The sequence below is a fragment of the Galeopterus variegatus genome, unplaced genomic scaffold (genome assembly GCF_000696425.1).
Source record: "Galeopterus variegatus unplaced genomic scaffold, G_variegatus-3.0.2 Scaffold5365, whole genome shotgun sequence".
NCBI lineage: Eukaryota > Metazoa > Chordata > Mammalia > Dermoptera > Cynocephalidae > Galeopterus > Galeopterus variegatus.
Window position 1 is genome coordinate 13153 of NW_007731476.1, and position 14189 is coordinate 27341.

The following is a 14189-nucleotide window of genomic DNA, read 5'->3' on the forward strand; positions in this document are numbered from 1 at the left end:
GGCAAGAGGAAGGTCCACAAGTTTCCCGGCTGCCTAAGGCCCAATGGCTGCCTTTACCACCTCAGCTACTCAGCGCCAGCCGCTGCAGCCACCGCCATCTTAGGATCTCCTCGACTTCCTTTCTTTAAAACAGCCTCTCATAACTTGTTACTGGACCAGGCGGCCACCCTGCTCTCTCAGGGGGCTGTCCGGGGACTCAGCTTCGAGCGGGCGCGCTGCAGAGGCTGGAACCGTGGCGACGGAAGACTTCACTCCTCCATCCTGGGAGCCGGCAGCCACCAGTCCTTCTTTAGGTGTGTGCATATGGCTGTGTTTGTGTCTTACCAGTCATCGCTGTGGACATTGACCTCCATCACCTGGCTCAGGAAGTGTTTCTCATGTTTCTCCACTGAAAGTTACTCTTTTTCCTCTCTTTGCATAGTACGCTCCTTGGAAGAATCTGGTCATCTTCTAACATCGTTTTCCTTTATTAGCTTTGCTGGGTGACCAAAAGTACAGACAAAGCAAAGGCTATGTAAACATCAAAATTATGTCTTAAAGGATGAGTAATCTTTTTTTCTCCTTTGAATTTTATTTCAGGATCCATCAGTTACCCAGGTGACAAGAAATGTTCCACCAGGACTTGATGAATATAATCCATTCTCGGATTCTAGAACAGTAAGACTATTCTTAATTGGACTACTTTTAATGTTTAAATTGAAATTAAATATAAATTATATTTCAATTATGGTTTGTTTTAGTTGATTGGTTAAACTTATGTAAAAACACGTTGTCGATGTTTTATTTAGAAATCAGCAAATTAGGATTTTTTTTTTTTTTTACTTGAAGGAATATCTGTAGTAATTGAAAATTACCATGATGGTCAAAGTGCAATAATTCAAATTTTCCTCTGTGTCCTACAAATTAAATTGCTAATAATCTCTCTAATATATAAACCTTTCTATAGTACTTGAGATAGTGGGAATTAGCGAAGTGTTTCTTGGTATACGTGTTGTCTTCATGGTAATGTGGAGTGATGCTTTCTTACAGTAGAATCTATGTATAGAACTGTACCATGAATGTTTGTATGGTTGTCATTTAAATTAGGCTAGTTTACTATCATGTTGCGTTTCTTCAGGGATAGTCTGCCTGGCTTCTTTTTCTGTTCTGCTAGTGACTGTCATATATGATTTCTCTCAAATATAGCAGCAAGATCTGTACCTTCTGGCAGAAAGAAGAACCAAGAGAAGAATATTCCAAGTACTGGCAGTGTGAGGGGATATGTCCAGGTCATTACCTGGACATAGATAATTGGTTTATATAAGGAAGAACTCCCTCTAACATAATTCAGAACATGAAGTAGACTGAGTTGGAGGACCTGAATTTTAACGTAGGCCCTACCATTAATTAGTTGGTAACTTTAGGCAAACCATGTAATAGATAACATTTTTAAAAAATGCATCGCAATGGCAGCAGGGCAGTAAATATTAAGTTAAATAATTTCTAATATCTGTTTCTGTTTTGAAAATGAAGGATAAATCTTTTAGCTCATGGGAACAACTGGATATAATTGTACATAATAGTTTACCTATCTTTAATTTGGCAAAAACATTCTCAGCACTTTAATTTTTGTCCTTATTTTCTCTTGCTGTGTATTTCTTTTTTTTCTCTTTTCCTCTCCGCTTCTTACTGTTTTGTCATTCTTGGAGCTCATTATCTGTTCCTTCCAGGACCAATCTTTGTTTGCAGTCTCATTTAATGATAATGTTGCCTTCTATTCCCTTACTGTCATTGGCTGGATATACCTGAGTCCTCTTTGGCTCAAACAGCTTTTTTTCCTACATCTAATCAGTTGCCACATCCTGTCACTTATACCTCCAAGGAATAGTACCTGTCTGTTCTTTTCATTCATACTAAACTTCTAATTCAGACACTCATGTGAAATAGTACAGTGGCCTATCCAGTTAGCTGCCTCCAGTCTTTCTCTTCTTAAAACCATTGTTTGCAATGTGAGTGGAATTATTTTCCTAAGCCAGATGTCAGATTAGGTCATGTACCTTCCTCAGAGATGATTATGCATTGCCTACTTAGTAGTTTGAGATGTAGGGCTGTCCATGGTTTAACTTCAGTCTGTCTTTTTTTTTTTAATCTATAAACTTCTTTTTAGAGCAGTTTTAGGCTTATAGAAAATTGAGCAAAAAGAAAAGAGTCCCAATTTACTTTCACCAGACTATCTTTTTAGTTTTATTCTCTAATGTGCAATTTGCTCCAGCCAAAGTCATCTACTTACAAGCCTCCAACCCTATTGAGACCACTTCCTGTAGGCCTTCTTGATCTTTTTTTTTTTTTTGGTGGCTGACTGGTACAGGGATCAGAACCCTTGGTCTTGGTGTTATAACACTGTGCTATTACCAACTGGGCTAACCAAACAGCCCATTTTCTATTGGTTATTGAATGGAGTCAAGAGAGGCTGTGTGAGATCATAATGCCTGGCTTCTCTAGGTAATTCTCACCTCCTTCAGTGGGTGGGAATATTCATTTTCTATCGCTGTGTAACAAATTACCATAGATTTAGTGGCTTGAAACAATACATGTTTATTTCACGGTTTCTGTGGGTCAGAAGTCTAGGCACAGCATAGCTAGGTCCATTACTCAGGGTTTTGCAAGGCTGTGGTCAAGGTATTGGTCTCACTTTTAGTTCATGACCAGCTCTAAATTGTACTGAGTTTCCTAGTCCGTTTAATTGTTTATTCTCCCCTTCCTCTGTCCTCATCTTCGAATCTTCCCCTGTTCTCACTCTTAGCTGATGACCTTGCTTCTTGTTTCATCAAGAAAGCAATCAGTAGAAAATATCCACTCCCAATACTCCACCAAAACTACACTTGTCAAGGTAGCTAATGACTTCTGTGTTGCTAAATCCGATGGTAAATGTTGTCTTAGCCTTATTTGGTCTATTATGTGCACTGACAGTTGATCACTATCTTATTCTTGAAACACTTTCTTCACTTGGCTTTCAGAATACTAAGTTGTTCCTTTTCAGTCTCCTTTGCTGATTTACTCCTTCTCTATCCCTCTGCCCCTCATACTGGCGTGTACTAGGAATTGGGCTTGCTTTTCTTTTCTATATATGCTCACTCAATTGATAATAATTGGTAATTACATCCAGTTTTATAGCTAAATACCATCTACATGCTGATGACTCCCAAATTTACATCTCCAGCCCAGACCTTTCTGCTGAACACCAGACTCATACATTCACCTGCGTACTAGACAAGTCTACCTGGATGACTTAGAAATTGCAAATTCAACATGTCAAACTGAACTGAGCTCCCTCCTCTTAAACCTGTTCATTTTTAGTCTTTCCCATTTTTATCTTACTAGTTGCTTAAGCCAAAATCTTAATGATATTTCACTATTTCCATTTCCTTCTAACTCACACTGTTCTGTCATGCTGTGATCTACCCTAAAAATACATTGGATCTACTCTAAAAGTACATTGATATCTGACCCCTTATCTTCACAACCACCTCTTGGCCTGAGATGCCATCATCCTTTGCCTGGACTAATTACTACAGTGGTAGTTTCCTAACTACTCTTCCTTTGACTCTTTTCAGTCTATTTTCAAGTCAGTAGCCAGAGTGATCCCTTAAAAAAAAGTTTATCTTTTTAGTTTTCTGCTGAGAACTCAAAACCTTTCACTAGCTATTTTTTTTTTTAAAGATTTTAATTTTTCTTGAGCAGTTTTAGGTTTACAGCAAAATTGAGAGGAGAGTACAGAGATTTCCATATGTCCCAGCCCCCACACATACATAGCCTCCCCCGTTATCAACATCCTTTGTACATCTTTTTGGAAGAATGACTATTACAGACCCTTTGCCCATTTTAAATTGGATTATTTGTCCTTTAAATATTGAATTAAGAGTTTATTATATATTCTGGATACTAGTCCCTTATCAAATATGTGATTTGCAAGTATTTTCTCCCATTCCATGAGATGTCTTTTTAGTTTCTTGATAGTGCTCTTTGACATGCAGAAGTTTTCAATTTTGATTTCCAACTTGTCTGTTTTTTCTTTGGTTGCTCCTATTTTTGGTGTCATATCTAAGAAACTATTACCTAACTCAAGATCATAAAAGATTTACTACTGTGTTTTCTTCTAAGAGTTGTACAGTTTTGGTGCTTACATTTAGGTGTGTGGTCTATTCTTAGTTTTTGTGTACTATATGAGGAAGGTGTCCAACTTCATTCTTTTGTATGTGGACATCCAGTTGTTTCAGCACTGTTTGTTGAAAAGATTATTCTTTCCCAGTGGATTTTCTTGACATTCTTGTTGAAAATTGGTTCACTATAAATTTAAGTGTTTATTTCCAGACTCTCAATTCTATTCCAGTGATCTGTATGTCTGTGCCAGAACCATACTATCTTGATTTTGTCTTGTAACTTTGTAACAAAACTTACGTTAACCTCATTCCCCTTTCCAGCCCATTTATCTTCTTCCTTTCCCTGCAAAACTTTCTCTACTCCCCATTGCTGCAAAACTCCTCTAAGTCGTCTACTTGCTTTTTTCCCAGTTCTTTCTCCTGAAAGATACTTCAGTAAGGCATTTTCTCCCAATACTCCACCAAAACTACACTTGTCAAGGTAGCTAATGACTTCTGTGTTGCTAAATCCGATGGTAAATGTTGTCTTAGCCTTATTTGGTCTATTATGTGCACTGACAGTTGATCACTATCTTATTCTTGAAACACTTTCTTCACTTGGCTTTCAGAATACTAAGTTGTTCCTTTTCAGTCTCCTTTGCTGATTTACTCCTTCTCTATCCCTCTGCCCCTCATACTGGCGTGTACTAGGAATTGGGCTTGCTTTTCTTTTCTATATATGCTCACTCAATTGATAATAATTGGTAATTACATCCAGCTTTATAGCTAAATACCATCCACATGCTGATGACTCCCAAATTTACATCTCCAGCCCAGACCTTTCTGCTGAACACCAGACTCATACATTCACCTGCGTACTAGACAAGTCTACCTGGATGACTTAGAAATTGCAAATTCAACATGTCAAACTGAACTGAGCTCCCTCCTCTTAAACCTGTTCATTTTTAGTCTTTCCCATTTTTATCTTACTAGTTGCTTAAGCCAAAATCTTTATGATATTTCACTATTTCCATTTCCTTCTAACTCACACTGTTCTGTCATGCTGTGATCTACCCTAAAAATACATTGGATCTACTCTAAAAGTACATTGATATCTGACCCCTTATCTTCACAACCACCTCTTGGCCTGAGATGCCATCATCCTTTGCCTGGACTAATTACTACAGTGGTAGTTTCCTAACTACTCTTCCTTTGACTCTTTTCAGTCTATTTTCAAGTCAGTAGCCAGAGTGATCCCTTAAAAAAAAGTTTATCTTTTTAGTTTTCTGCTGAGAACTCAAAACCTTTCACTAGCTATTTTTTTTTAAAGATTTTAATTTTTCTTGAGCAGTTTTAGGTTTACAGCAAAATTGAGAGGAGAGTACAGAGATTTCCATATGTCCCAGCCCCCACACATACATAGCCTCCCCCGTTATCAACATCCCCCACCAGAGTGGTACATTTTGTTATACTTGATGAACCTACATTGACATATCATAATCATCAAAGCCTATACTTTATATTAGGGTTCACTCTTGGTGTTGTATGTTGTATGGGTTTGGACAAATGTATGATGACATGTGCATCATTTTAATATCATACAGAGTAGTTTCACTGTCCTAAGAATCCTCTGTACTCTGCCTGTTTATAACCACCCCCATTTCTTGCCCCCAGCCTCTGGCAACCACTGATCTTTTTACTGTTGCCAAAGTTTTGCCCTTCCCACAATGAGGAATCACATATTGGTGGAATCATACATTATGTAGCCTTTTCAAACTGGCTTCTTTCACTTAGTAATATGTATTTATGTTTCCTCCGTGTCTTTTCATGGCTGGATAGCTCATTTGTTTTTAGTGCTGAATCATATACCATTGTCTGGATGTACCACAGTTTATTTATCTATACACCTATCTAAGGACATGTTGGTTACTTCCAAGTTTTGGCAGTTATGAATAAAGCTTCTATAAATATCTGTATGCAGATTTTTGTGTAGGCATAAGTTTTCAGTTCCTTTGGGTAAATACCAAGTAGTATGATTGCTGGATTACATGGTAACAGTATGTTCAGTTTTGTAAGAAACTGCTCAATTGTCTTCCAAAGTCTGTTCCATTTTGCATTTCAGCCAGGAATGAATGAAAGTTCCTGTTGCCCCACATCCTCTACAATATTTGGTGTTGTCAGTGTTTTGGATTTTGGCCATTCTAATAGGTATGTAGTGGTATGTCATTGTTGTTTCAGTTTGCATTTCACTGATGACACATAATGTAGAGCATCTTCTGATGTGCTTCCTTGCCATCCATATATCTTCTTTTAATAAGGTGTCTATTCAGGTCTTTTGCCCACCTGTTTATTTATTTGGCAGCTAGCCAGTAAAGGGACCCGACTGCTTGACCTTGGTGTTATAATACTGTGCTCTAACCACTTGAGCTAACTGGCCAGCCCCCTTTTACCCATTTATTAATCGGACTTTTTCTTATTGTTGAATTTTAAGAGTTCTTTGCATATTTTGGATAACAGTCCTTTATCAGATGAATCTTTTGCAACTATTTTCTCTCTGTTTGTGGCTTGTGTTCTCATTCTTTTGAAATTGTCTTTCACAGAGTGGAAGTTTTTAATTTTAATGAAATCCAGCATATCAGTTATTTCTTTCTTGGATCATGCCATTGGCACTATGTCTAAAAAGTCATCACCATACCCAAGGTCAATTAGATTTTCCACTGTGTTCTCTTCTAGGAGTTTTATAGTTTTCTATTTTGATCCATTTTGAGTTAATGTCTGTGAAGGATGTAAGGTCTGTGTCTAGGTTGACTTTTTTTGCAAGTGGGTGTCCAGTTGTTTCAGCACCATTTGTTGGAAAGATATTTTTGTTCCATTATATTGTCTTTGCTCCTTTATCAGAGATCCATTGACGGTATTTACATGAGTCTCTTTCTGGGCTCTCTATTCTGTTCCATTGATCTATTTGTCTGTTCTTTTGTCAATACCACACTGCCTTGAATACCATAACTTTATAGTAAATCCTGAACTTGATTAGTGTCAGATCTCCAACCTTGTTCTTTTCTTTCAATATTGTGTTAGCTATTCTGGGTCTCCTCTCCATACAAATTTTAGCATCAGTTTGTCAGTATCCACAAAATAACTTACTGTACTTTTGATTGGGATTGCGTTGAGTCTGTAGATCAGTTTGGGAAGAACTGACATCTTGACAGTACTGAGTCTTCCTATCCATGAACATGGAATATCACTTATTTGTTTAGTTCTGCTTTGATTTATTTCATCAGAGTTTTGTAGTTTTTCTCAGATATAACTTATATATATTTTGTTAGATTTACCTAAGTATTTCATTTGGGGGGGGTGCTGATATAAATGGTCTTAGGTGTTTAATTTCAAATTCCATTTGTTCATTGCTAGTATATAGGAAAGTGATTGATTTTTGTATATTAACTTTGTATCCTGTAACCTTAGTGTAATCACTTGTTAGTTCCAGAAGTTTTCTGTTGATACCTTTGAATTTTCTACATAGATGATCTTGTCATCTGCAAACAAAGACAGTTTTCTTTCTTCCCAATTTGTATTCCTACTATTTCTTTTCTCTTTTTTTTTGTGTGCATCTGCAAACAAAGACAGTTTTCTTTCTTCCCAATTTGTATTCCTACTATTTCTTTTCTCTCTTTTTTTTTGTATTCCTACTATTTCTTTTCTCTTTTTTTTTGTGTGTGTGTGTGTGTGTCTTATTACATTAGCTAGTACTTCCAGTATAACATTGAAAAGAAATGGTGAGAACAGACATACTTGTCTTGTTCCTGATCTTGTTTAGAGAGCTTCTAGTTTCTCACCATTAAGTATGATATTACTGTGAGTTTTTGGTAAATGTTCTTTATCAAACTGAGGAAGTTTCTCTCTATTTCTAGTGGCTGAGAGTTTTTATTATGAATGGTGTTGGATTTTGTGAAATACTTTTTCTGCATCCATTGATATGATCATGATTTTTCCTTTTTAGCCTATAGAGGTAATGAATTACATTAATTGATTTTTGAATGTTGAACCAGGTTTGCTTACCTGGGATAAATTGCACTTGGTTGTGTTTATAATTCTTATTATACGTTGTTGGATTTGAGCTGCTAATATTTTGTTGAGGATTTTTGCATCTATGTTTATCAGAGATATTGGTCTGTAGATTTTTTTGTAATTTATTTATCTGGTTTTATATTGGGGTAATGCTGGCCTCGTAAAATGAGTTAGGAAGTATTCCTTCTGCTTTTATCCCCTGAAAGAGATTGTGGAGAATAGGCCTATGAATATTGTCTGTCTCTTCTTGTGTGTTTCAGCAGATTGTGTCTTTCAAAGAATTGGTCCATTTCATTGAGGTTATCAACTTTGTTGGCACAGAGTTGTTTATAATGTTCCTTGATAATCCTTTTAATGACCATGAGACCAATAGTGATGTCCCTTCTTTCATTTCTGATGTTAGTAATTTGTGTCCTCTTTTTTTCTTAGTTAGCCTGGCTAGAGGCTTATCAATTTTATGGATCTTTCAAAGAACCAGCTTTTGATTTTGTTGATTTTTATTTCTCTATTAATTTCCTGTTTTCAATTTTATTGATTTCTGCTCTCATTCTTATGGAAAATTGGATAATTGATTTTAGATTTTTCTTCTTTTCTGATTTATTGGTTGCCCTAGAGTTTGCAAAATACATTTATAACAAATCTAGATCCACATAACAAATAACTTTATACCACTTTACAGGTAGTGTGAGTATACATTGTAATAACATAATAACCATAATTCCTCCCTCCCATTCCTGTATCATTGCTGTCATTCATTTCACTTATGTATATGCATATATAAACATATATATTCATATATATATACACATAATACTTTTACCTAAAAATACATAATCAAATACATTGTTATGTATTACTATTGCTATAATATAAATTGCTATTACTATTTTGAGCCATGTGTTTTCTGTTAGGTCAATTAAGAATAAGAAAAAGAAAAAAATTTTTATTTTACCTTTGTCTATTCCTTTCTTGTAGATCTTGTATGTAGATCTGAGTTTCTTTGTTCTTTTTAAAAAATTTTTTTAGTTTATGTAGATCTAAATTTCTGACTGATATTATTTTCTTCTCTCTTAATAACTTCTTTTAACAGTTATTGCAAGGCAGATGTCTTGGCAACAATTCCGTCAATTTTTTTATTTGTGGAACACTTTATCTCCATGACTTTTGAAGGGTAATGGTGCAGTGTTTAGAATTCTAGGTTGGTGGGTTTTTTTCTTTCAACACTTAAATATTTCACTCTCTTCTTGCTTGCATGGTTTCTGAGGAGAAATTGGATGTGATTCTTGTTTTATTTCTACACTTTTATTTATACTCTACAGGTGTATTAGTCCATTTCTCTTGCTTTTAACAGAATACCTGAAAATGGATAATTTATAAAGAAATGAAATTTCTTACTATTTTGAAGTCTGGGAAGTCCAAGGTCCAGGGAACACATGTGGTGAGGGCCTTCTTTCTGATGGGGTGACTCTCTACAGCAATGCAGGTATCAGATGGCAAGAGAATGGCCTGAGCAAGAGTGAGCTAACCTTCTCACTTACTCTCCTTATAAAGCCAACATTAGCATGCCCATGACTACCCATTGAACCATCATGGATTGATCCATTCACGAAGGCATAGTCCTCACAATCCAATCACCTCTTAAAGGTCTCACCTTCTACCACCATATTGGGGGTAAGTTCCAACATGAGCTTGGGGGGACATTTAAACCATGGCAATCTGGCTTCTTTTAGGATTTTTTCTTTATCTTTGATTTTTTGTAATTTGAAATAATATACCTTGGTATAGTTTTGTTGTTGTTGTTTTGTTTTTTGGCATGTGTCCTATTTTGTGTTCTTTGAGCTTCCTGGATCTATTGTTTGATGTCTGATTTTAATTTGGGGAAATTCTCAGTCATTATTGTTTCAAGTATTTCTTCTGTTCCTTTCTCTCTTCTCCTTCTGGTATTCCCATTATTGTATGTTATACCTTTTGTAGTTGTCCCACAGTCCTTGGATATTCTTTTTTCCCCCCCAGTCTTTTTTCTCTTTGCTGTTCAGTTTTGGAGTTTCTATTGTCATATCCTCAAGCTCATAGATTCTTTCCATATCCATGTTCAGTGTACTAATAAGCCGATCAAAGGTGTTCTTTATTTATTATATTGATTTTGATCCAAGCTTTTTTTTTTTTTTTTGGTTCATTCTTAGAATATACAATGCGTACATTGCCAATCTGTACATTGCCCATTCTTTAGAGCCCTAAGCATTTTAACCATAGTTGTTTTAAATTTCTGGTCTGATAATTTCAACATCTCTGCCTTGTCTGGTTCTGATGTTTCTTCAAATTGTGTCTTTTGCCTTTCAGTATACCTTGTAATTTTTTTATTGATAGCTAGACATAATGTATAAGGTAAAAGGAATTGCTGTAAATAGGTCTTTAGTTATGTGGGAAGCATTTTAAAGTCCTGCGATTAGGTGCCAGTCTTTTATTGATTCTGTGCCTCTGGTCTATGAACGTCACAAGTGTTTCTGCATTTGTTTTTTTCCTTATCGGTTAGGTGGCACGGATTGGCTAGAGTGGACTGGAGTTGGGTATTTTCCCTCCCCCAGGTCAGTTAGGCTCTGATAAAACCCAGCGGGTTAGACACTGGTGAAATAGTTCCTCCTGAGGGCAGGCCTTGTTGAGAAGAACGGGTATTTTCCCTCCCCCAGGTCAGTTAGGCTCTGATAAAACCCAGCGGGTTAGACACTGGTTAAATAGTTCCTCCTGAGGGCAGGCCTTGTTGAGAAGAATAATGTTCTGGTGTATTTCAAAATGGTTCCTTTTCCCCTCCCCTGCCAGAAACATGTGAGAACTTTTCTCCAATATTTACTGTGAGGACCTGGTCAAGTTCCTGGATGTAAAACAAAAGTATTGGGCCCACCTATGACTGGGTCCCCCTGGAAATTTTAACTCTCAGCATTGTCACACTGAACTTCCAGCAATTCATGAGTTACAGTTCAGGTTTTCCCACCCCTGTATTGGTTCCCATGGGGGTTTCCACTGGAGAGTTTTTGCTCCAGTCAGCCGTTACTCCCTGTGTTCACCTGTCTGTTTCCCCAATCTTGGGGCAGTGGTTTGCCCTATGTCCTCACCTCTATTAAGTATCCAAGAAGAGTTGTTGATTTTTCAGTTTGTTCATCTTTTTACTTGTTGTTAGTATGGGATGGCAAATTCCAAACACCGTACATGCAGAACAAGAAACTGAAAGTTCCCTTTACTAGCTTTTAATATTTTTCAGAGTAAAATACTCTGTAACTGGTCCCTAATATCTATTCTTTGTCTCCTCAGTCTTTGTGTATTCTTGTCCAACACACTAGTCTTCCTTGTGTGTACTGAGTGTTATCCTTATTTTGTACCAGCTCTTTCCTCTGCTTAAAGTGGTCTTCATCCAGATTTCTGCAAGTCATTCTTTTTCACCTCCTTCAAGTCTTTGCTTAAATATTGCCATTCCTAACCACATCAGTACAATTATCCCCACTCAACCAGTACTTGTGACCCCTTTACTTCTTTTTGTTGTTGTTGTTCTGTAAAATTTATCGCCATCTAAGAAACTCTATAATGTATTTGTTATGTTTACTGTTTATTTTCTTCTATTCCTAGAATATAAGTTCCATGAGAGTAGGAATGTTTGCCTGTTTTGTTCATGAATGAATCCCAAATTCCCATAACTTTCTGGCACATTGTAGTTGATCAGTGAATGTTTGATGAATGTATGTAAATGTTTATGGCCATGCTTGTGTTCATTTATGTTTTTTTATCTACTTGTGAGCTCTCATCCTGGTGTATCCCTTCTTTCCTCCTATTATGAATCTTATCCCCCACCAAAGTTATTCTAATCCCTAAAAGCCTTGTTTTAAAATAGTTATTTATTCTAATAAAATTATTTCTGTTTCTTCTGATTCTTAGGTTAGTATGTATAATTTTCACTGTGCTTAAAAACAAGGGAATCTGTGTTAAACATAGCCACAGTCAGTTCTTGTATGCTGAATCAAAGACTGTTAAAATGAGTGAAAGCTACAAAAAGTTTAAGGATTCTTTTGGCAGTTTCTTTAGGTGAAAGAATGCAACAGTGGTTTGTAGAAGCTGTAAGCTTTGTGGTCTTAGAGGGGAGTTCTCAATTTTAAGGTGTCTAAGAATCACCCTGGGGAGGTTGTTAAAAATGCAGATTTCTTCTCAACTCCTCAGGTTCTGAATCAATAGGTCCATAGTGGGTTCAGATTTTGCATTTTCAGTAAGTTCTTGGGGTTTCTATTGCAGGAGATCCATGAACACATATTAAGAAACATTCCTTTAGACCCTAAGTATCTTTAGAATCTTTTTTGGGTTCACATGTAGAAGAAAAAGGAAGAACAGGAGAGACCAAGGAGAAATTTTCTTGAATAGATGTTTAGAATATGGAAGACACCAGGAAACAGAACATATACAGTTGTGCATTGCTTAATGACAGGTGTGATTGTTCTGAGAAATGTGTCATTAAGCAATTTTGTCATTGTGTGAACTTCATACAGTGTCTGTACGAAACCTAAATGCTACAGCCTGGGTGTGTAGTAGGCTGTATGGTGTAGTCACTGGTGTATATGTGATTTGTCAATCATTGACTGAAAGGACATATGGGGGCATGACTGTGTTTGCTTATGCATGGGAAAGAAATTCATGGACCTCCCGTGACTTGAAAAGACCTTGAATATTTAGTCATTTATTTAAAGATTTAACGCCCTTGGAATTTTCAGTGCAGAGAGCACACTATATTAGAGAATAGTCCATTCACCGCTGTATAACTATATGATTCTTATAATGTTCTTTATTCTGTTGAGCCAAAATACATTTTTCTGTAATTTTTTTCACTTGGTCCTAGTTGAGTTCTCTAAAGCCACATAGAACAGGCAAATGTAGAAAGGTAATTTATGTTAATATATAAGAGAATTATAACCCTTTAACTTCCCAGAGATATTTTAAAATATAGTCTATTCCTGATTTGTGAAATTTCATCCACCATGGGAGAAGGATATATAACCTTGCTCTGCCAGACTTTGTTTTGATTCTGTATCCAGGGTTTAACTTCCCAGAGATATTTTAAAATATAGTCTATTCCTGATTTGTGAAATTTCATCCACCGTGGGAGAAGGATATATAACCTTGCTCTGCCAGACTTTGTTTTGATTCTGTTTCCAGGATCAGCTCTCTTATTCTCTTCCTGGCCTGTCCCAATTTTATTCTTTGTCCCCATCTCTGCACTCTCTGCTTTTATCAGTACTTCAGTTTTCTCAGGTGCTGCCAAAGTAGTGGCAGGTACAATTCCAGGTCTGTCAGGAGAAGAGCTTATTTCATTCTAGTACAGATGGTTGTGTGAGTGTCCTCTTTTTCTCTATAGATAGGTTGGCTTTCCTTCTATATCTGGAGTTTTGATTGATGTAAAATGAAGATGATATACTATGAAGAATCCAATGAGGCAGAGAGGTCTTTCTTATTGGATCTCAAATTTTCCTTCTGATACCATTTTTTCCTACTCCTATTATAGGAATTCCTTTAGTGAGGGTTTGTTGGTAGTAATTCTTTCAGTGTTGATTGATGTTTTTTCACCTTGGTTCTCAAAAGCTAGTCTGACTGGATTTAGAGTTCTGCATTGACAGTTACTTTCTTTCATCAGTTTAGCACATTTTACCTGGGCTTCCATTGTTGCTGTCGAGAAGCCTGCAGTCAGTCTTACTGACATTCTTTTGTGTAGAAATTATGTCTTTTTCCTCTTGCTGTTTTTAAGATCTCTCGTTCTTAGGGTTTGCTCTTTCACTAGGTGTGTCTAGGTCTTCATTTTAAAAAAAATCTGATCTGAGTTTTAGAGTTTTGAATATGAGAATTAGTGTTCTCACATTCTATTTGAATATTGACTCTTCCTTATTCTTTCTGTTGGCTTCCTCTGGAACTCTTAGTTGTATGCTAGACCTTCTCACTATATCATGTCTTGTAATTTCTCATTTTCCATTTTTT

At 36.4% G+C, this 14189-nt stretch overlaps 1 protein-coding gene across 1 annotated transcript in view; it reads left to right on the top strand.

Annotated features, from left to right (window-relative positions):
* The first annotated feature begins 579 nt into the window (after positions 1–579).
* Positions 580–14189, top strand: part of SCAMP1 (secretory carrier membrane protein 1) — a 69120-nt gene continuing 55510 nt past the window's right edge. The window contains exon 1 of the mRNA XM_008589312.1: positions 580–657. The gene's annotated coding sequence lies outside the window, so the exon portion shown is untranslated. The remainder of the gene's footprint in view (positions 658–14189) is intronic.